Source organism: Cupressus sempervirens, chromosome 8 (assembly GCF_028749045.1).
Source record: "Cupressus sempervirens isolate cs-2001-9-10 chromosome 8, ASM2874904v1, whole genome shotgun sequence".
Taxonomy (NCBI): Eukaryota; Viridiplantae; Streptophyta; class Pinopsida; order Cupressales; family Cupressaceae; genus Cupressus; species Cupressus sempervirens.
Window position 1 is genome coordinate 321,163,866 of NC_143125.1, and position 25,614 is coordinate 321,189,479.

Consider the following 25,614-nt stretch of genomic DNA (forward strand, 5'->3'; position numbering starts at 1 on the left):
TAAATAAAGTAATTTAATAGTTCACTTAAAGTGCATGAAAGAAAACTAAAATAATATTTTAATTAAAAGCGAATTAATTGTGCATGAAGAATTAATTAAATAAAATAATTATTATTTTAGAGTTGTGGAGACAGAAACCCTAAAGGTAATTAAATTCTATATTAGAGGGTTTTGGGGTCATTATTAGGGGGATAGGTTTTCAGGGAACACACTTTTGGAAAGGGGAGCAAAGAAATCTTTGGAAGCTTGGAAGGGTTCGGATTAGCAAGGGTTTCACCAGATTGTTAGCATCAGATCAAGGTAGGGTTTGTGAACCATTCTAGAAACACTTTCGGATCTTTGTCTTCTTCGTGCTTGTTGGAAATTGCTTTCTCAAATTTTATTGAATGAATCTTGCTACCTTTCTTCTGAATCTTTTGCGATTTGATTTCTTCTGGGAATCGGGATTGAAAAAAACTATTTAGAAAACCTTGTTTTACTTCTGAAAGAAATTTACTATTAAATTGAAATTTGGGTTTTGAATTAAAATGGAATTAAGAAATTTAAATTTGGAAGGGGTTTGTTTTTGGAAATGAAAATCTTAGGATTGAAAATTCGAAGGGTTCAATTTATTTTTCCTATCAATTTAATATCGTACATGTTATTAAAATATGTATATATTAAAATAATATTGTTATGAAGTTCGTTGAGAAAAATAATATAAAATAAAGAATATAGAATTATAATACAATTCTTAAAATTTTCATATATAATAATTTATCTAAATTTATTAGAAGGGTTGTTCTTCTAATAAACAAAATTATTGAAATTTGACTTAGTTAAAATAATAATAATAATAATAATAATAATAATAAAATTATTTTTAAAAAAAAAATTAATTAAAAAAAAAAAAGAAATTATATTAAAAAAAAATAATAATAAATGAAAAAAAAATGAAATTTTTTATAACCCTTACCGGCGCCGTACGCTGCTGACGCAGGCTACGACAACAGTGGTATGGTTAATAATATTTACTATTTAACCATTTGAATTATTAATGGAATTGGGAAATATTTCTATTTAGTAATCAAATAATTTAATAAAAGATTAATATTACTTCTAAGTCTTGATATGTTATTATATGAACAAGAATGAGTTTAATTGCAAGGGTTAATTATGAAGGTTAACTGAAAAACTTACTTACTTGAAAACATGTATTAAACTGGAAATTTAAAACCTTAATTCAAACAAATACATGGGTGTATTGTATGAGTAATACTGAGAATCGTATACACTTGAACATACATTGAAACGCAAATTGAAACTTGTATTGAAAACGAAAATTGAAACCTTACATTAATTCAACAATATATTATCAATCAAATCCAACTGTGAGACTATGATGTTTTCTATGTACTGTCTATATTTCTTTTTGGATTTTGGTGTTGTTTAGATGTCGACCAGTCTAGGATGTACACCAGAGGTTTTGTGAGATTTCTTGGATACTATTATGTGGCTAGATGTTATGATGATTCTTGTGATTCAAATTGGAGTTTATACTTATGAGATTTGTTTTGTGAGCATTTATGTATATTTGGATTTAGTTTGATCCATCTTGTTATCAGGTTGCCTGTTAAGGAACCAAGTTTGATCTTTATGGGTGTTGTGGTATGGGACACAACTGTGTTTTTATGTGCTTAGGAGAGGTTGTCTAGGTATGTGACTTGGGAGTGGCTTGCATAGGGGTCCGGGACCCAATGTGGTCAGTACCAGGGTAACCTAATGCAAGTTATGTAATAAGTGATAATCTAGTAAGTAAAATTTATGGGGGGAAACACACTAAAAAGATAAGTTAGAGATATTTGATCTACCCATGCCTTGAGTGCTTGTATAGACTAAGGATGGGAATGAGATGAGTGCCTCATCTTCTTGAGAGGGCTTTCTAGTTTTCCATATGTGTGATGTTGGGGGTCCGGGGTTCAGAGTAACTAGTCCAAGGTAACTCAATGCTTGAGGGTCCGGGGTCTATTAAGAGATCAGTCCAGGGTAACTCAAGCAGCCATGTGATGACACTCCCTAGTATGTAGCCTGAGTCTCCTCTGTAGATCTTGTGGACTTTGTGTATCTTTGGTGGTGTACTTATTGTATGGTGGTGTATCTATTGTTGGATGTGTTTATTATGGTTATTTACTTTCATTAATGATGATTGGTGATTCATGGATGTTGTACTTTTGACATGTGACTTTTGACTTAAGATGATTATCTTTCGTTGACTTTATTTTATGATCTTGGTATTTGGTTTATACTTGGTTCGTGTATGATGTTTGGTTATGTGGTGTCAGTATTGGATTGAGTGTTCTTACTTTTGGATTATTTTATCTTCTTGAGTAGCATGTGTTAGCTTTGAGGTAGTTTTGGCTATTAGGGGTACCTTGCCTAGGAATGTTTTATGTTTGATAGCCGTTTGTGGATTGTTCATTATCTTCCCTGCACGGTGGGAGTGGAAGCCTGACTAGGTAACCACGCGGTCGGGAGGTAGTGCCTTCTTACCATTTGGGTCCCCCTTCACATTGCTAGCTGTTGGATGTTCGTTGCAGAAGATGTACCTCTATCATTCTTATTTCTTATCTCAGAGACTTCTTTTCCGATGATGTATATATGTTATCATATATCCTGGTGTATTGTATCTATTTTCACATACCCTGCGACATGTGCAGTAGATGTTATTTAGTGGATGTACTTTCATTGTATTAGATATACTTATGCTTTTCTTATGTGGTTATGTATCTATTATTTCTTTATGATCAGGAGACATTGTACTTGGAACTTAAACTAATTAATTTAAAATCATTAAATGTGACTCAACGTAAAGGAACTCTTGAGGAATTGAAACTATATCTATAATTGCAAATGTGTATTTTTTGTGTATGTTCATATTGCTTCTGCATTAATGTTATCTTGATGTTGTTTAAACTTCAAAAAAAAAAAATAGTTCAGTAAACATTGTAACACGTTAGGTTTATTTCTCTTGGGTTCTCGAGCGGGGCATTATAAACCACTTACTCATCCTAATAGGTATATCCACCAAATCCTCAAACAAGTAAACTAGTCTATACTAAATTTCCAACAATTGGTATTAGAGAATTGGTTCTCACATCAGAAATTTAATAGCTTGGGAAAAGATCAAAGGAAATGTAAGTATATAGACTAGAGAAAGCTATTGAGAATAAAATGTCGGATCTATAATTGGCCATGGAACAATTCAACAAAATGAAGGAACAACTCTCTTAATCCCTAAAAAGAAGAAAAGATCATGTAGAACATATGAATGAAAATTTATACATTGAAGAAAGAATTGAAGACATTTACCAAGAAAGAAGTTTAGATGAAGTTGATGCAACAATCAAAGATCTACTTGAAAATAATCTTACTCTTCATGAAGAAGTCAAAAATATGAAAAGAGAATGATAAATTCTATTTGTTAGAATGTGTGAAATTATGGAACAAAAGGAAAAAGCCAAAGAAGAAATAGAAGAAAAGGACAATGAAATTCATCAACTATCTCTTCAGCAAATAGATCTATTTGATCAACTCAATGATGTAAATCAAGAGCTTATCAACTTGAGTACAAAGAATTAAAGAATGTAGAATGATCTCATCATAGAGAAGAAAACCAATGAGAGGATGATGAAATCTCATGAAAGCATGAATCAATTAAATGAGAAAACTCAATTTAGACACAAAGGAAAAATTGGATTAGGATACACAGAAGAAGGCAAATCATCTCAACAAGGAGCTCAAAATAATAAAAGGCCTACATGTAGTCATTATAAAAAGATAGGGCATACATAAAAGAAGTGTCAAAGAAATAGAAAATAAAAGTTTAGTAGAAAGTATTATAGTTGTAGCAAACTAGGACATAGAACAAATGAATGTATAGAGGAACCTAATTTTGAAGGAAAGTGTTTCAACTGCAACAAACAAGGACACAAATCTTCAAAATGCAAGACCAAGAAATGGAACCCAACAAAACAAATTGTCAAAGCTATATTTGTTTGGGATTACAACAAATGGTACAGATGTCACTATTGTGGTGAGTATGGGCACATTGGAGCAAATTGCATAAAACATCACACAAGGAAGAGAGGCACTATGAAGAGATGTTTTGTATGTATAGAACTTGAACATCTTGCAAAGAACTATATGAACCAAGGAAGAGTTAAATATGAAAAGAAAGAAAAGGTTGACAATATCAGAAGTCAAATAAGGTAGCAATGGGTAAGGAAATATCCAAAGTATACAAATAAGAGTAATGAAATTGTTGACACCCACGTCAACAAGTAGGGTGACTCAACCATTTCAAACTAGTTATTTATGGAGATTGCTAGAACTATGATTTAGAAGGAGATATCTCACATTAGTTCTAGTTAGCAAGAAAAAGATTCATATCAACATTCTAGATACACAAGGATCACCAAGTTAAGATGATAGTTGAGGTGATATCTTAGATCTTACCAAGCATGGTTGGGTTGGAAGACTTGAATGAGCTAAACATAGATGGTGAGTTGAAGACTCTACTAAGTTGAAGACCCTATCAAGTTTAGAGACCTTACTAAGTTGAAGGTATCTTCTAAGAAATGATGAAATAGCTAAGTCGGATAGCCTATCACCAAGATAATTGTTATATGACACATTGATGGTAATTTTAAGCCATAATTTCATTAAAAAGAAGAAATCAAAGGATTTATTTCACTGAAAGTTTTTTAGAGATAAGAGTGAATAGTATTCTAGAGCCCCCAAGTAATTTATAGTAATTTCATAAAAGTTTACTCCTGCATTTGAAGTATTATCAAGTAGAATGACATTTTCTAACAACAAAGTAAAGAAACATTCTGAAATGTTGGTCTAAGGAGTTGATTGTAAAGCCCTAGGATTCAAACTGAGTCTAGTGATTATGGAAGAACTTGACCCAACCGGAGCTCAATTGAAGATTCCTCCTAAGGTACTCCTAATTCATGATATTCAATCATATTATCATTGTTCTATCTAGGAATTAGGAATACTATAAATGAATGAAGAATATAATGAGTTGTGTGTGGATGAGAATCTTAAACCCAAGCACAAGCACTTTGAAAAAAATGTTTAACACATATCCTGCATATGCCAAGAGACTTTCAAGGAAATTGGACTAGGTTTATCCTAAGCCAGGTTCATGACATGCATTTATGGTTAGATAAACCAATTTAGATCACCAAGTAAATGATTCATAGAATCACAATATTTTTTATGCTTAACAAGGTGAAAACCACCAAAATCCTAGGTTAGGTCAAACTTTGCAAAGAAGACTCTTGCCGAATGGGATGGTAGAGGCATCAAGTTGAATAGAGTCACTAACTTGGAGATCAAATTTTTTATTCATGTTATTGCACACAAGATCTATAGCTCAAGTCATATGAACAACATTTTGTGCGAATTTGTTGACCTACCTTACAAAGTTGTGAAGAAGAACTTGTCTTTTGACCTTACCGAGCTACAACTCAATCAACTCAATGAAAGCATGGAGAGAATTTGGTCATTAAAGAATAATCTATGTATGTTTGGATCTCTTTTGAACTATTTATTCTTTTACATAAAAAAAAATTCCCTTCCAAAGACAATGTGGAATGGAAGAAGGATACACCTATTGTGTATCAAATCAATGAATTTAGAGAAGAAATGGGAGAGAATTTTGAAGGAATTATGGATGCATATTTTGAAACTTTTAAGGAGAAAATGCAAAGTAGATACAAAATTATGAAGAAACTAGTGGAAGACTATGAGCAAGATATATGTTTTCTTGTGGGTTATGACAAAGATCATATCTAGGAAGTAAGGTCAAGAGTGGCATAGGTTAAGCCTCTAGGATATAAGGTTAACATTGACGATACAAGGGATATAATTGAGGCTCTTGTGAATGATCTAGTGGACCCCAAGGAACCATATTTTTGCACCTATGAGGAAGCCAAGGCTAATATTTCATTGGAGATATGGCTTCCTCAAGCTATGAAGAGAGGAAGAAAATAGGTTGAGAATATCTTGAAGTCCTGAAGGAAACCAAGAAGTCTAGCTCTCCTCTCCTACTGATAGAGGGTAAAGGAGATGAAATTGAGGTAAAGGAAGAAGCAGAGGAAGAATAAATTGAAGAGAAGAAGCCTCCTATGAAGAAAGGGAAGGTTATCATAACCAAATCTACAAAGTCCTCCCCTATTGTGTTCATAAGGTGATCTGCAAAGTCTAGAAAGAAATTGAAATTGAAAAATAAAGATGAAAAAGAGGAAGTAGTCTTCAAGAGGTCTACCCCTACCTTCCAAGAAAGACTAAAAGGACTTAATAATGGAGGAGGCATGGCAAATTTCAAATCCCTCGAGCATAAAACAAGGACCAAAGAAGAGCATAATCAAATTGAAGAATCCATAGTGGCTAAGATGAAAAAGTGGAAGTACTCTCGAAAGGAACTGACCAAACAAGTTCATGATATTTTACTAAAGGTAGTTGCACCACAATGGAATAATGCATTAAACATTGTGAAGGACATAAGAGAACAAACCCTGAGACAACTTATGCTAAGTCTATCTGATAAGGAAGTGAATGAATCATTGAAGAATAATGAAACAAAGTTGGCCCCTTAGTTCAAAGCATTCCTAATCCTATCAAAAGACATTGAATCAATTGTGAAGTCTAACACAAATGCATGGAAGAACATCTATGGTCTGCATAAGCCTACTGAGGAGGTTGTGCAAATAGATGATGAAAAAAATGTCAAGAAAGATGATGAGGAAATAAATGATAATGAAATTGACAATTTGGATGAAGAAGTCAATAATAAAGAGGATGAAGAGGATTAGACGACAAGTGGAGACCTTGAAATTTAGAGTATTCAAGACTCGGATCTAGAGAAGATAGTAGTAGAGATAATGGCCTCCTTCCAACTCTCTTCGAGAAAACCCTTAGTGCAAACCAGCTCAAAGAAGGCCACTACTAAGTCTATTGAGGTAAACACTATTTTACCCAGCACCTAATTGATAGTTGGAACCATCTTAACAAGTGGTATGCTGACATCTTCATCTATTAAGAATCAAGGTCCTATTGTTATAGAAGTGGATCATACCAAGTCATAACTAGCATCAATAAATTTTCCTATTATAACTACTATTCATTCTATTTCTACTATTGTTTTTTACCAAGTACATCTATAATAAGTCCAATGATAGTTGAGCTTAAGCCTCAACCGAGCACTAAAGTTTTGAAGAAAGAAAAGGAAATTGTTCCTTCTTATATTTAGAAAGAAAAGGGCAAAGAGGTAGAAAACCCTACTAATGAAATTGATATAGAGGAGGACATTGTAATACTTGATTGGGATTTTTCCAATTTGACTCCTAATCAAATGGATAACCTTGGTAAGTTTTAGAAGAAGAGGGAAAAAAACATAAAAATCTTAGAGAGGAGAAGAAAAAGAAAAACCAAGTTGTTGAAGATATTAAGAGCATATTTGTTGATTCATTGAAAATTGAGGTTGATGAAAAACAACCAATTTTGGATCAGCTTGTTGAAGTTGTTCAAAAGTATAATGAGGAAGTGAATGGTCAAGAAAAACTTCTATAGAGGGTAGAAAGGAAGTTTGAAACTAAAGTTTTGGAGAAAGTAACCTAGAAGATTGCTATTTACCAAGTGGAATTGTCCACTATTCTTGCTACATTTGAAGATTTTGTTAATAATGTTGTTACTTTATTTGTAAAGTCAAGTGATACATAAAATTTTAATAAGGAGATAAAGGATGAGCTATCCAAGATAGATATTGATATGAAGGAAAGTGCACATCAATTGTTAGTTGATCCTAGCAGTAGTTCTGCATATTTTGTGAAGATCAAATATCTAACAGATCTACAAGAAGAATTTTTAAGGGAAGAAGCAAGGATAAGGGCCACACTAAAAGAAATATAGGCCATGATACTTCTTAATATGGATGCAATGCAAAAACATATTGCACATGCAAAAACATTGATCCATGACAACAATTTCTTCATAGCTAATCACATGATGGAACTATCAACAGAGGTGTAGATAGCTTTGCATGGTTCTAAAGTTTTGCAAGAGAATTAGGAAAAGAAAATGTTCATACTTTTGAAGTTACATAGTGATTTCCTTTCACATTTCAAAATTACCTTGTAGTTATGTATTTTTGGCATTTGTGTCAAAAAGGGGCAAAATAGCATTATCATACATAAGAAGGAAATGCATGTATGATATGAAATATGTATATACAAACCAAAAGGTATGTTTACAAAAATAATTTTTAAAAATAAAAATAAGAGTTAGAGAATTTACCAAGTAGTAGTAGTAGACAATAGTCAAAACTGAGTTATAGACCCAAACATGTTGATAGGGGGAGTTTTGACATGAATTTTGAGTATTTTGATTTTTGGTATGATAAGTATTTTTGTCACTAATGCCAAAGGCAAAGATTTTTGACTTTATGGTCAAATCATTTGTCTATTGATGACTTAACACTTAATTAGTTACTTACATTGCTATTGAGCTCAGTATGCAGAATGAAGAATCTCCCAAGCTTCATAGTGTCTACAGAGCATCTGAGATAGATTGTAGTGTAAGTCATGTTTCACAGTTTCTACCAAGCTAGTCATTTAGATTGCCATTTTTATTGAGCTTTATAGAGTCTTTTGAGCTTTGTAGAGTCTACTGAGTTCATCAATGCAATCCATATAGGATGTAGTGTTAACAAAGTAAATGAAGGTAGTGTTGATCAAGCCATTCAATGTCAATTGAGTCTACTGAGTTCCTCAATATTTTCCAAGTCACCCAATGCTAATCATGTTCTTCTACTTCAAGTGATCAATGTGGACCATGTATTAGTGTAAAATAAATGCTATATTTTTTTGAGTTGTTAGTGTTTTCGAGTATCAAAATATCACCCAAGTTGTGTTCAAAACCCAAGTTACATTATTAAGCTAACTTAGTGAAGATTGTTTGAATTAGGTGTGTTGTAGCTGACTCTAGAAGGTAATTTATTGGATTGGTATATATATGTAATATGTCTTTTAATATCCAATGTAGTAACAAATAAGTGAATCAAGAAAGTAATATGAGTGTGAATTAAGAAGGCTACAAGAAGTCTAAGGAAAAGTAGATTCTTGTCTATCACAGTTAGGTGATCATTGTATTTCAAAGGAATCTCATTCAAAAAAATAAGCTACAAATTAGAGATCAACCACTGATTCATCCTAATAGGTGTATTAGCTTAATCATCTAGCAAGTAACCTAGTCTATACTACATTTCAAATAGATTCAAGTACAATTAAATTAGAAGTAGATGTTTTGCACCAATTGTAGATGTAGATGGCCTAGAGTGATTGAGTGATTTTAGAAAAGCTTCAATTTTCCTATAAAAAAGTGTAGGATTTTGAACGTTAAGATATTATTCTTGTTCTTCCTCAAACCTTCAATTGCATTATAGTTTTTGGAAGATTGTGTTGAACTCCTCAGTATCATTGCATTGTTTGACAATGTTGGGGTAGTGTGCATTTGGATCTTAGGAGGCACCATATTATTGTTTTCCCTAGGATTTTGAGGAGTTGGATGTGACCTAGGTTGGATGTTATTAGTCAAACACTCTCTAGTACTTCATAGATTATATGTGTTTTTGTTGTCTCTACAAAATGCATGCATTTTAGCACATTTGGGTTCAACATATTCATTAAATAGGGATGCAAATTCCTTCTGATTATTTGTAATATCTTCTCTCTCCTTGTGGGATTCCCATAATAAATGAATAGCATTGAACTTAATTTAGGGGAGTGTCATTTGCATCTTGGGGATGTTGATTTGGAGTGTCAATATCATTAGTATGATACTCTTTGTTATTGATCATTTTGTTACCTTTCATTTGTCCATAATGTACACCAAAATATTCAAAAATGGTGCATAACTACTGGGTATACTACCATTATTAGGCCTATTATCCCATGTAGGGTTCTTCCTAGGCACTCCAAAGATCATTTCTTATGAGTTGTAGTTTTCTTTCTTCTATTATTACTTTTATTGATGTAGGCATTGTAACTGCATTTTTTATTTTGCAATATGTATTTTGAGTAGTAGATTGGTGTTGTTAGCTTTTTCTTGCACATATGTTTAATTTCAATGAAGTGATCTCATTTGACAATTATGACATGGTTTTCATCATAATTTTTAACTCACTATCCTAGTTAATCTAAGGTCCAACTAGGGGAGAAATTTTCTAACAAAAAATTAGTTTTGTGAGGCTCATAAGTGTGAGGCCTCACCCTGGCCCATCATAGCATATAAGTATTAAGAAGGGATATTTGATTTTTCAAAAGTTAGTTTCCTATTCCATAATGTTGTGAGGAAGAAGCATTACCTAAGGCATAACAAGTTCTAAAGTTACCTCCACCTTGATGTTAATCTTAACCCTAACACTAACCATAACCCTCATTCTAATCTCAATCCTAAACATAACCTTAACTTTTATCTCAACCACAACCCTAACTCTACTTCTTGCTAACCCTAAATTTAACCCTAACAATAACTCCAACCTTGATATAATGCAATACTAAAATTTAAGTATTATATTTTATGTTGCATCACAATTACTACTAGAATGAGTGTGTGTGTGTGTGTGTGTGTGTGTGTGTGTTCCTATGCCTCCTCATTGCCATGATGCTATTTTTGTGATAGTTGATACATTGACCAAAGTCACCCAATTTTCAACTATCTTTACTACCTTTACAACACTAGTAGTTGCCCATTTTTTCTTTCAAGATCTTTTCATACTACATGGAATTCCTCATAAGATCATTTTTTATAGAGACTTTATGTTCACATCATCTTTTTGAAGTGAGATATAGATAGCTTTAGGTACTAGTCTTAATTTTAGTACAATTTATCACCCTCAAATAGATGGATAGATAGAGAGGGTTAATCAAGATTTGGAGGATATGTTTTGGATGTATGTTATGGATCACCAAGTTCAGTGGTAAGAGTACCTTAATCTTGTGGATTTTTTCTATAACAATGGGTATTATTCATCAATAGGTATACCACCCTATTAGGCAGTATATGCTAGACCTTGCAAGAATCTGTTGAGTTGGGATATGATTGAGGAAAAAGTGTCTATTGGACCATAGTTGGTCAAGGATATGGAACAATAGGTGGATTTGATTAGAAAATGACCTAGAGAGGCCCAGGATAGGCAAAAAAAGTATGTTCATGTGAAGATGGTTGACATGGAGTACACAGTCAATGGTAGAGTTTTTCCAAGAGTGCATTTGCACAAGAGTCCAATCCATTTCAGAAAAGGCTCTAAGTTGGCACCTTGATTTGTTTGACCATATGAGATATTGGAGAGGATAGGAACAATTTCCTACTACTTATCCTTTCCACGTATCATGTTATGTATTAACAATGTGTTTCATGTTTCATTATTGAAGAAGCATGTTAATGAAGAGTCTCACATTATAGATTAGGATGGTTTGCAGGTGGAGTCAGACATGCAAATAGCACTGGAGTCCATTCACATTTTTGGTCAACAGACCCTAGTACTTTGAGGCAAAGAGCTAGACTAGGTTAGAGTCCAATGAGAATTTTATAATGAGGTTGCAAGTTCATGGGAGGATGTAAGACATATGAGACATAGTACATGTACCTCTTTGATGAACTCTAGGAGGATATTCATGCCTAGGTGGGAGGATGTGAGGCCTCACCCTATCCCATCATAGCATAGTAGTTTAGTTATATTTCATATAATTTATATTTTACAACCTTGTTATACTTTAGTCTTTTCTAGGATAGTTACTTAGACTATTTGATACAATGTGATGTTTTATTTCATAATGATCATTACAATCATTAGGACTTTGTATGATGATTGATGATTATTTAGATTCATGCACCTAGTTCCTTATTTTATTGATGGGAATGGAAACATGTTTGAATGAAAATATTAGATCAATTATATTTGAAAATTATGAAATGGTGTAAATGGTAAATCATGTTCAATTTGATTATGTTACTATTATATATGTACATTGGTTTAGAAATGGGAAAACTTCATTTGAAAATTGATTGAGAAATTGTCTACGTTTCAATTCAGTTATCAATGTAGAATTGAGTTAGGATGTATGTATGTATGTGATTTATTTATCTTGAACTACTTGTATGAGGTTTGAATATATAAGAAATAACCATGGTAAAAATGGAGAACAAATACTATACCTTTGTATTAACTAAGAATGTCAAGGTTAGTGTTGAAAATGAAGAGAGTGACTAAGAGGGGAGAGGTGAATCACTTACTAGAAAAAAATTCCTTGTCTGTGGATGTCAAATAATTTTTTTTATTGATAATGCAATTCTTTATCTAGCTTCGTTAAAACTAAGTTCTTGTTGTAACTTGGTTTAAAAAGTAGTCTTAATGATAGCTAATCTATTTTAACCTTTAGTAACTTAGTTGCAAAAACATAAAGAATAAATGAAAATATGAGTATGAATGACACCAAGGTTTAACATCGAAACCTAATTTTTGAAAACCACCATGTAACTAGTTACAATATTTTCACTCTTTTGAAGTGATCCCTATTAGGAGCCAACCCTATTAAAGGTTACACTACATACTATTAAGTATGACCTTGTTAGAGGATTTAGATCACCCTATTAGGGTGGCCTAGTTAGAGGTCTTCAAACACTTCAATGTTGAAATGTCACCTTGCTAGAGGATTTACAATCTAACTATTAAGTCAACTCTATTAGGAGATTAGTTTTACTAATACAGTCATTAGAAGGTAACAATAAAATTTTACTTGATTTATGAAACAACTTATTTTGTAGATTCAGATCTCTATTTTGGCTTGATCTCTGGATCCTCATTGATCAAAATATACTTTTTTTCTTATCTTCTACAATTTCCCTCTCTTCCTTTTCCTTCGATCACATATCCATCTTTTTTTCCACTTTCCACACTTTTCATTACACTTCTTGATCTCTCTTATATATCATATGGTTTTCCAAGTCAGCTTGAATACCTTTTCAAATAGTCATTAAACATCCAACTAGTCAGCCTTAATGAGTAAATCAATTAACAAGTGTAATCTGCTGACACTCGGTCAATACTTTGATTATCACTCAGTTAACATTGAGATTTCTTTGATGCTCAACCACTTGGTTAATCTGATAAGTCCTTCATTGTTCGATTGCTCAGTCAATACTAAATACCCTTCATTGCCTAACTACTCAATTAATACCAACACTTGTGTTACATTAATGATACCATACAATTTGAAGAATTTTTTCCAATATTTAAATCCAACAAAAAGATCTAAACCTCATTGTTAAATTTTTTGATTTTGTAAACACAACGTGAATGATTGTTTAATAATAGATTCATTTTGTGAAAATTGATTTGTCACTTGTAATGTAAATTATATTTTATAGTGTCACTTGACACTTGTGATGTTATGTGTATAGTAGAAAATCAAATAAAGACATTGGAAAAAGACACCTTAACCTTAATACTAAAAAGTTATCTAGAAATGTCTAAGTTTAATTCAATTGCCTAGTATTGTCATATGAAGGCTTTAATTAGATTAAATTAGAACTTCATGTTTAGGGTGACTTTAAAGGGGTTTATAAGATTCCTAGAGTGTTATTTAGTAGAATTAACTTACCTACATGTTAGTACTATAATTTATGGCTCTAATTTTGACCTTATTAATGTAAAATTCACCTTTATGACTCTTTCAAAATCTCATTTACCAAGTGTTGCAAAAATTGGAGTTATCTCAACCAACTTCCCATCTCCTCTGCATGTAGTTGGATTTTCATTTAGGGAAGGAGTCATGGGTGGAGTAAAAGTAGGAGTTTAGATGCCTATTAGAGTGGAGATTGAAATCAAAGTGGTTGTTTACCCACTCTTTAGTTTTAGATATCTTGTGGAATTGGGAGTTTGTCAAGAAAGGAAAAGTGATAGCTCTTCTCAAGTTGTTCATTTTCCATAGGTTTGGATCAAGGTTGGTGGATTTTTTCATGGAAGGAATGTCATGTTTATGCTTGTTTCTATTTTGTGATTGTAGCAAGAAATTGATGTGATTGCATATGTGTTTTGTAAAATTGTTCATGTTTTGTAGTATAGGGTATGCTTGGTTTTCTTTTCTTTCTTTTCCATTTTAATTTTTGAAAGCATGATGTTCATGGGTGTAGAAGGACATTAATCACCCTAGGAAGGGAAGCAATGACCTTTAGGTGAACGGTTTAGTTGGGCATTTCCTAAGTGGATAGCCAATTCCCTGGAAGAAAGAGCATGAAGTATGGGCTTTATGTGCCAATACAATGATTTGCACTTTGGGATAGATAAGGGAAGAATTTTTGTGAGAAATGATATTTTTTTTGTATGTCTTGTGAAGGAAATTTTATTTTTGTATTTGGCTCCTCCTCTCAGTTTAGGCACACCTCCACCTTCCTTATTGGGTTTCAATGGCAACCTATTGTGTAAGCTCAAAATGGGAGTTCAATGCTATATTAAGTGAATATTGTTTTGTGGGTTTGTGCTTTTATGTTACCTGGTTGGTCTTGATTCTCTAAGCTCACTGGGAGGTCTCACAGAGATCTAGATTGGGAGGTGAGATCTCCACAGTTTCATTATTGTTTCTATAGGTTTCAAAGTGGATTTGTGTTGAAGAGAAAGCTTGAAAGATTACATTTTATGTTGGAGTTTTCAAGATGAAATATCATGAGTCTTTGTAAAATTATTGTATTGTAAAAGATCATATATGATCCTCATTATTGTAATTGTGATTAGATGAGATAATTTGAAAAGACACTGTGAAACAAAAAGTAAATTTAAATGTTGTATATGCATTTCACTCTAAATGATATCTTGAAAAAGGGCATAAAGTTTATTAAAAGTTTTATTTCCTTGGATTCAAATGATTCTCAAAAAATTGTTTAAAATGTATTTGATATTATAGAAAATAACTGAAAATAAATTGATAATAATTCTTATTCTTAAGAAAATAGTTAGTGTGTATTTTGTGTGGCTTGTTCAAATCTGGACATGACAATAAGAGAGGTAGGTGATAGCAAGTAGAGGGGAACATGTTTGCATAATTGGTATAAGATTAATTAGGGGCATTTAATTATTCTTATGTTAATTTTATATTCATTAAGGAATTGTGAGGGAGAAGCATTACCTAAGGCATAAGGAGTTCTAAAGTTACCTCCACCTTGACATTAATCTAAACCCTAACACTAACCCTAATCATAACCTTAACCTTAACTTTGATCCCAACCATATCCCTAACTCTACTTCCTTCTAACCCTAAATTTAACCCTAACACTATGTAACACCCCACTCGAGAACCCAAAAGAAATAAACCTAATATGTTACAAAGTTTACTGTTTTTTTTTTTTTTTAAGTTTAAAAAACATCAAAGTAATAATAATTCAAAAGCAATATATACATACACATCAAGAATATATAATCAATTACAAATACAATTTTAATTCCTCAAGGGTTTCTTCAAATTGAGTCACATTTAAGAAAGTTTTATTAATAAGTTTAAGTCTCAGTTGCAATGTCTATAATCATAAAATGAATAAACATACATAATCATATAAGAAAATTCATAAGTACAACTAATAATATGAAAGCACATCTAATGAATAACATCCACTGAACATGTCACAGGGTATGTCAAAATAGATACAAGTACATCAATATATAATACAATATATTGTAGTATCTCAAAACACATGATACATAGATACATCAAATGAATATAAGTCTTCAAGATAAGTGGAAGAATGATGATGGTACCATTGTATCAAGGGGCATCCAACATTTTTCAATCTGAGGGGGACCCACATGGTAAGCATACACTACCTCCGACTACGCGGTCATCTAATCAAGCTCTCATTCCCACCGTGCAAGAGACATATTGTATGATCCACACACAGATAATCAAATCATAAAATAATCCTAGGCAAGAAATCCTGATAGTCAAAACTACCTCAAGGGTAACACAAACTACTCAAGAAGAAGAGATAATAAAAATTGAAAGGACACTCATTCTAATACTAACATCTCATACCAAGTCAACATATAAATACCAAGACCAAAAATATGCACAACCACCTCAAAATCAATGTCAAGTGTCACAAGCACAATGACCAACAAATAACAACTGCTATCAATAAAAGTAAACCACCAATCACTAACTCCAAAAATAAAAAAACCACCAATGAATAAATGATCATTCATTAATAAAATTCAATTGTCAACAATAAATGACATCTAATCAATGAATAACAACTCACAATAAATGCAACATCAAAATTATTATCCAACAAGTACACCACTAGAGGAAAATATAAAAAAACCATGAAGGAGACTTAGACTACATACTACAGAGTGTCATCACATGAGCCAACTCTAAAGTTTCCCTGGCAGTCTCTCAAGACCCTGCCCCCTAGTGACTTTATGTGGAACCAAAATACCCTCTTATGAAGATGAGGAAATTAGTCATACATCTCAAGGTATCATCTCTATCTCATCTTTAATCTATACAAGCACTCAAGGCATGGACGAGAAAAAATCTCAAACTTATCTTTTAATGTACATCTCAAGGAAAGGGCTAGGCAAGGTATTTTAATTAGTATATTATCACTTGTTACACAACTTACAATGAGTTACCCTAGCAGCCACTTTAGACCCCAACCCCCATTACAAGCCACTCCCATAGACATGCACCTAGACTACCTTCTCAAAAATCACAAACCATAATAGTGTCTCATACTACAAAAGTAATATTGATCAAATTTGGTTCCTTAATTGGAAATCCAAAAAATAACATTGGTTCTTGAAACTCAAGTTCTCATAAATGCTCAATAGCATAAAGTTCATAAAACATAAATCTTAATTCAATTCATAAAGTTCATCATAACATCCAATCAAATAATCATAAAAGAAATCTCAAAAATGACTCTAGTGCACATCTTAACTTGGCCAAGTAAACAACCCACAAAGAAAAACTATCACGAAAATAAACATCACAAGACTATAAATAAAATATTAGAAAACACATAGTTTTCAACCACATGATTTGATTCCACCAATTTCTCTTATTTACTTTGGGTCATAAGGATGTGTTTAGTAATAAAGTAAGAATATACATGTTAATATAAATTGTTATGCTAATATACTTATTTAAAACAATAAGTATTTAAATATCCAATCTTTTGTGCATATAAAATATCATGCAATATTATCATGTTATTAATTTGAATAATCTTAAATCATTAATGATTTAATTAATAACATAAAGATATATTATTAGATTAAATATTAATATCAATTTCATTTTCTAAAATATTAATGACTTCTATTTAAGTCTAATATTAATATTTACTTTTCCTTTAAATCCATAATGCAACTAGAGATAAAATTATCAATTGTATTGAATTACTTATAAATTCTCTCATAAAGTCAAATAGTTATTAACTAAATGATTACAAAGTGAACTCTACCACAACTTCTCTTAAAATATAATTTAAAATTATAAATATTTATTTATTAACTTCCCTCTTGCATTGATAAATATTAAATTATTTATATGCAACTAAGAGTTTAACTAAACTTATAGAATCACTAATACTAACATTCACTTTAACTAAGAAATAATATTTATTTAATTTAAGAAATTAATAAATTATTATTATTTTAAATAAATAAATTTAAAAATTAAATTATACTTTTATAAAATAAAAATAAATATGCAATTAGTATTTTTGCATATCTTTGATCCCTAAAATATGCAAGCATACTATACTTACTTTTTTATTTTTAGCATACTTGTTTTCACATGCATGTAATCATACTATACTTAGCATGTAACTATACTATATTTGTTTATATATATATATATATATATATATATATATATATATATATATATATGGCTTGTCCACTTTGTTAAAAAAATAAAAAAAATACTATACTTAGCTTTCTATTTTTAGCATATTTGTTTTCACATGCATGTATACATTATATTACAACATTCTTTCCTCTCAATTAATCTTTTGCTTTCCAAATAAATATTGTAATTTATTTATTTTTTATGTAAGAAGAATATTTATCTATATTTTGAAAATTCATGATAATCACGTAATTCTAATGACAAATTTAAAGTTGAAACCCTAATTGTTCAATTTATTATTTTCTTCCAAATTTCTACAATCAAATATTCCCTATATTATCTAAAAGGGTTTAAAAGAATATAGTCATAATCATTTTCTACAGTTTTTTCATAGATAAGTTATCTTGATTAATAAGTTTTTCTTTTTCAAAATCTACAACATAATTCTTCATCTAGAATTAATACAATAAATTCATAAGTATAGTACAAGCACCCATGAAGACATGAAGTAGACAAATCTTTTAATAAAATTCTACAATGAGTTTTCAAACACTACCTCAAAACCATAGCAAAATCCTAAGACAATTTGTTAATGCATACAAATCCAAGCCCTCTGAAACTTTCAACAATTCTTTTGATCTAATTCTGAATTTTCACTCCCAAAACCTATGTAATTGCAAAATGAGCTCTAGATCTCTGATAAAGAGTTCTCCCTTAAATTGAGGCTCTAATTGTACAATCACGAGAGGGAACTCACTAATCAATTATTGTTTATTACTTTATCACCTTTTTACATTTTCATGCACAACTCTTTTAGATATTTAATTACAAAATATCTTAATTTAAATAATTAATTTTCTCTCTTTAATTAATTTTTCAAGTATTTATAATAATATATTTATTAATTTAATTAATAACATTATTTAGAGTTTATTATTAAAATAAAACTCTTAAGTAATTGTCATTAAATTAAATAAATATAACTGTGCCACAATTAAAACTATAACTTTATCTTTAAATTTTATTCTTTCATATTTTATTTTTCTTGAATTTATTTATCAGTGCAAGCACTAATTAAAGCATAGTTTATTATTTAAATTAATAATAATAATCAAAGCTCGTTATTTACATGCAACTCTCATTTAATTATTATTAAATAAATAATTACAATAAAGCAATATTTAATATTTAATATTTTAATTCTCTTTTTATCCAACTTATTAAATTAGACTTTTAAATTAAATCTTTTAAACTAAAGTACATACTTAATTAATTAATAATTAATTAAATATCATTGTATTATAATTTCTCTATAACCAATTTTCTAAATTTAGACTTCTAAATTAAGACTTTTAAATTAAAGCACATATTTAATTAGTTTTTTAATTAATTAAATATTCTTATGCTTTAAAATTTTCTTTTTAAATCAAATAATATTTAATTATATTATTAACCCAAATATTATAATTAAATCGTTTACCAAATAAATCACATGGTGAAATCCACATAAAAGTAACATCACCAAAATAGACGAAAACTCAATATCAAACAACACAAACAAAGTTAAACTCGTGAGTTTAAAAGGGTGAAAAGTTAGTTACGAGTCTTCTTTGCAAGACAAGTATTTAGGCTATGGTTGGGATTGGACCTAAACATTATCTCTCCATTCTTACCATTGAGTTATTGTGATAAGGCATGCTAATCCTAGCAATTCAAGGAAGTCAATGCTTAGTACCTACATTCTGCATAAAAGACAAGTATGTACATGTATATAAATATATCTAAACTAAACAAGCAATGATAGGTAGTGGTACATCGTGGAGATCCTAACTAGCAGGTGACTACGACTCCCTCCCTTAACCACATCAAACACAACAAACAATAAATAAAATAGACACATGCACCATACACATGAAAGTATGGGGTAAGTACCATAATAATTATAAGCTAAATATCAAATGCTCAGATAAAATAATGCATCATTATGAAAATGAAGTAATCATCATTAAAGCATCATCTAAAATTGCTATAAGAAATCACATTTATCAACTACAAATCATTAACGCATCACTAATGCACTGCTAACCATAATCATTAAATAACACATGAAATATAGTCAACTAAGTAATCATCATTGATATATCTCTAGTGTAAATTATGAAATAATATTTTTGAAACTAACACATCCATGAAATAGGCATAAAAGTGTTTGTTAAATATAATGGAAAAATAAACAATGGGTGAGCATTACACACTAATCCCAATCTTGATATAATGTAGTACTTAAATTCATCTATTATCTTTTATGTTGTATCACAATTACTATTAGAATGTGTGTGTGTGTGTGTGTGTGTGTGTGTGTGTGTGTGTGTGTGTGTGTGTGTGTTTGTATAAATACATATACATATATACATACATATATGTATGTGTATATGTATATGTCTATACACACACACACATATGTACATGTGTCTATATACGTAGATATATACATATACATACATATATATATCAAGTGTAATTCCTTTTGATTGTCATATTTTCATCAAACCTAATTCTAATTTAAATCTTAAAATTTGATACCAATAGATGCACTTGAAAAAAAAACTCTTGAAATATATATATATATATATATATATATATATATATATATATATATATATATATATATATATATATGACGTAAATACCAAAGAAGGGTATGACTAATTAACCAAGAGGCTTTCTACAGTGGAAGCATTCATCAAACTAAATATTTGGCTATTTTAATAAAATTTGATAGGTAATGAATAATTTTAAATTGTATTTTAAGGTGAAGATGATTCACAAGATTAAATAATAATGTCTTAACAGAAGCAGTATAGTCACAAATGATATTACATCTTTCTTCAATGATACAAATTGCAACGGTAATTTAGTAATAGTTTGTAATGGGCATATATAATGTAAATCAAATTCTGAATTTGGCTAAGGCATTACAAATCATCTCAATTAAATGTGTTATCTAAATTTCTCTGAATTTCACATAAGCAAAGTTTGTTCTGCCAATAATTTCTTGATCTAAGGACAATTTCTCATTATAGCTTTTAGACGGAATCTAATATATTCCTTGTCCTTCAGCTCTGCAGTGGAATGTGGATATCTGTTAAGCATTCGAGTGGGAAGATCTTCAAACTTGCAATTGAGAGCTTGGATATAATAGCAACTGTAAAGGTCAAGATTCAAGATAAGGAAGGGATTCCTCTAAACAAACATATTTTGATCTATACTAGAGAAGAATTGTAGGATGTAAGGACTCTAGCAGGTTACAATATTGTGAAGAAATCCATGCCTCACCCTTGTAGTGTTATGTAAATTTCTATAAAGACATTAACAGGAAATATCATTACTCTTGAAGTTGAAACTTGGCATACAATTGACAATGTCATGTACAAAATTGAGGAGAAAGAGGGAATTCCCATAGCTGACCAGAAATTGTATATTGCTTGAAAGATTGGAAGACTAGGAGATGGGTAGACACTTGCTAAGTATGATACAAAGAAGAATATTATTTTGGAATTTTTCCTTCACCTCCATGATGGGAGTCAACTCTAGGAGATATTTTTTGTTGCATCATCCTAGTAGATTTTGTTTATAGGATATCTTTTAATCTTTTAATTAATCTTTCATAATTTTGGCCGGAAGTATATATCATCATTTGCAATACCTTGAGGATCTTTCAAATGACAGATGCAAAAGCTAGGCCATGAAATTGAAAGTACCTTTCACATAGTTGTTTTGGAGATCACATTTTCTGTGTACTTGATTTGATTGGTATTCATACATATTTTTTCCTTAATAACTATTTCCTTTTTGAGAAAAACCCGAGGCACTCAGCAGGACATTGAAGTAAATGCAAAAGCTAAGGCACTTAGCAGTTCCAAATTTTGTTAATTCATTTTCTAAGAAATTTGTAGGAAAGTGGAGTTAAAAGCATTCATTTGATATACAAAGATTGTTTGATCTTTCAAATGATATATTCATGTCTTCTTTGTACAACTGATTAAGCCGAGAGGCTTTCATTTTCTTTCTCAATTAGATAAATCTTTTTGTATTATTATTATTGTGGATGATTTTTCTCAATTAGAGTAGATTTTGAAATAGAAATGTTGCAAAGTTAATAATTATATGTGGAAGGAAATTGATCGCATTGAGCTAATTTACTCATCCTTGGTATCTGATGGAATCTCGATGGGAAGAAACAAGGGATATCAATGTCACCAAAGGAATTGATGAGTTACAATATAGAAGAGTTTGGGTTGTATTTGATGAGTGAAGGGACAATATCAGAGAAAATGGTAAAAATCATTCCAATTTTTGGGAGGAGTTTGAACAAATAAATAATTTGAAGGAAACAACCAAGGAAGATGAAAATAAAAGTCAATTTCTTTTCTTTTGCTTGATGTGAAATTTCAAAGATATTTGTAATGGTATGATAACTGACATCTTTGAGGGAAAAGTGATGGAAATGATCAAATGATTCTTTGGACATTAAAGAAACCTTAAAGATGACCCAAAATGTAAACAAAAATGAGCCTAATGAAATTGGCTCAAAATCGATGGAAGACTTATCTTTGTAAAGAAATTATATGTGAAATATGTTGTGAAGGTGATTAGCCAGATCAATCTAGAAATCTAGGGATAAGCGAGACAAAAAAAAATGTATAAGTGATTGAGAACATGTGATTGTATTACCTAGAGTAGGATTATTAAGTCGTGAGGCTTTCTACAGTAGAAGCATTCATTTATACATCAATTGTTGTTTAGATTTTAGATGTGAACCATTAGTCTTCATTCTGATGTTTAAATGATATTGCATGTTCTGGCTAATTGAGTTTTTCATGGTGTTATTATTGAATGGTCTTTTTTAATGGATGTATGGAAAATTTATATAAATTGGGAATTTAACCAAGTTCATTTTGTCTCATAAATATTTCTCTCTATAACATAATTAAGAATAAAGAACAAAAAAAATAAAATGAAAGGATTTTTTCGCTTACCATAACTTATTCAAGTTTACTAGAGTATGAATTGTATCATTTTTAAAAGTTACTATGTATAAGAAGCTTGCAAGGATCTAAACTTTAATTCAATTTGAAATATTAATTTTTCTAATTGGGAGAGGTTTTCTTTGTTGTGATATATTTGGGAAGATGAAAATAAAAGTTATAACAAAGCTTTGAAATCAAGTTTGAGTTTACAAATAGAATCAATTTCTATAAATAAATTCAAAACATATGCATTATGTATTGTATTGGGGTGTGTGTGTGTGTGTGTGTGTGTGTGTGTGTGAGAGAGAGAGAGAGAGAGAGAGAGAGATTAGGGGGAAGACATGGTTAGAGGAGGGAGATGGAAAAGGGGGAAGGAGGAAGGGGGAGTTTAGATAAAGAGGATAACTATTGTCCAAAATAGGTGGTGATAATAAGGGGGAGAGAGAGAGAGAGATTAAGGGGAAGACATAGTTAGAGTGGGGAGATGGAAAGGGGGGCAGGGAGTTTAGATAAATAGAGAAAGATGATAACTAGGGTACCAAATAGGTGGAGATGATGTGTGTGTGTGTGTGTGTGTGTGTGTGTGTGTGTGTGTGTGAGAGAGAGAGAGAGAGAGAGAGAGAGAGAGAGGTTCAAGAGTGAGAGATATGAGGTAAAGATATATATGATAAATAAAGGGAAGCGATAGTTAGAGGAGGAGCAAGTTGGAAGAAGGGAGATGGGAAGTGAGGTTTTAGAAAAAGGATGAGGATGGCCCAAGATGTATTAGGTAGAGAGATAAAGATAATAATTAGTGCATGGGATAGATGCACATGATGATGGGGGAATGAAGAGAGGAGGAAAAAGAAGGTAAAGATATATACGATAAATATGGGAAATGAATAGTTAGAGGGGGAGGGAGATGGAAATAGGGAGAAGGGGAACAATGTTTTAGAGAGACAATGGGAATGATCTGACAAATAAAGATAATAATTAGGGTGGTGGTAAATGGACATGATGACGGGGAAGGGAGAGGGAGAGAGAGAGAGAGAATAATTAGGGTAGGGGATAGATGGACACAATGTAGGGGAAGGAAGAGGGGAGGAGGGGGCGAGAGAGAGAGAAGAGATGGGGAGACCAATGAGGTAGAGAGAAAAATAATGATTAGGGCATTAAATAGATAGACATGGAGAGAGAGAATAGAGATAGGGAGACCAATGAGATAGAGAGAAAAATAATAATTAGGGCATTGAATAGATAGACATGGAGAGAGAGAGAAAGCCAGGCATGCCACCGACCCCTCCTCGTTTGCGGGAAACAAATAATTATCAGCGAGAACAGGCACGTCCACATTGTTATCAAAATGCAACGTGATCTGCGGCACCTCGATTCCTTGGAAAGGAATGTTGAAGCACGCATCGAATATCGAGTACTGAGGAGCTCGAGTGACATTGGAGAGTTGGCGGACGAAAGAGTCTCTCACAGAAGCGTATGCGGCCTCCATCAGCCGAGTGCTGAAAGTTCCCGAGTCTATAATTGTCCCTTCTCCCGTCGACTCGTCCATCGCAGGCAAGCTCCCGCGGGGGTCTTCTCCAACGGAGACTCCGTTAAATCCCACGTAGTAGAACGAAGGGTTTGCTGCGTTTGTCAGCAGGGAAGTCAACTGCAAGCCCGGGGAGGAAAGGGCCGATTTGCCTAGTTGAAGGCAGCTCGTGGATGCAGACGAGGAGAGGCAATAAGCGCAGGTTTTGTCGAACAGATCGGCCGTCCGTGAGACAAACGAGAGCGAGTCCCTCCCGAACCCGACCAAACCGGGAACGGAGGTGATAAGGCCGTCCGAGATTCTGAGCAGCCGAAAATAAAATCCGGCATCGTTTGCGAAGCCACAGCCAGCGTATCCGTGGAGAGATCCTGGGTGACCCGTGAGCCGTCGCCGTAGGTCTGCGTGAAGCTGCAGTTGTGATTCCCGCAGTTTGGGCTGCTGCCGAGTGCCTGACACGTGTCGGAAGAGCAGCTCAGGTATTTGAAGGTGGGTGACTTGGAGGGGTCGAACACGTCACCAGTGCAATCGGTGCAATCTCTGCCTGTGTCGACCAATGTGCCGAAGCCGAGATTGATTATGTAGTTTCCGCTCTTTACAGCCAAGGGAACGTCGGTGTCCTCTTGGGTTGAAACCTTGAGTTATTGCTTTGTAGCGCAATTCGTCGCCTTTAATTGAGTCCAGCATTGCGCTCAGCCACGTGGAATTCTTGTTGCAGAAAGGAGAGCTGTGGGCTTGGACGTGCTTGTGCTCGATTTGACCGGCTTAGCTGTAGAGCACTCTCCTCGGGACTGAAAATTATGGGGCTTACCTGTACTAGCTTGCTGCTCTGGGCTATGCCCGAGCACAGTAGCAGAACAAGTAAAAGACGAATTGTTGTCATCTCTGACCAGAGAAGCAAATATAGAGAGAGATGATTGATTTGTGAAGAGGAAACGAAGTAGTGATTGATATAAAGGTGGGAGAAGGCGTGTTGTGGACGGAATTGATTAGTATTTGATGGCAACGATGATTTGTTTAATACTTCCGGGTTTCAAAAGAGCCATGTAGTCTTCTTCATGACTTGACTTCAACATTTGAGCCTTTCCGCTGAATATCGCGCTCTAAGATT

The 25,614-nt window shown here is 32.1% G+C and overlaps 1 pseudogene; it reads right to left on the reverse strand.

Annotated features, from left to right (window-relative positions):
- Positions 1-21,014: 21,014 nt before the first annotated feature.
- On the reverse strand, positions 21,015-25,386 carry LOC149542666 (aspartyl protease family protein 2-like; annotated as a pseudogene).
- Between the last annotated feature and the right edge of the window lie 228 nt (positions 25,387-25,614).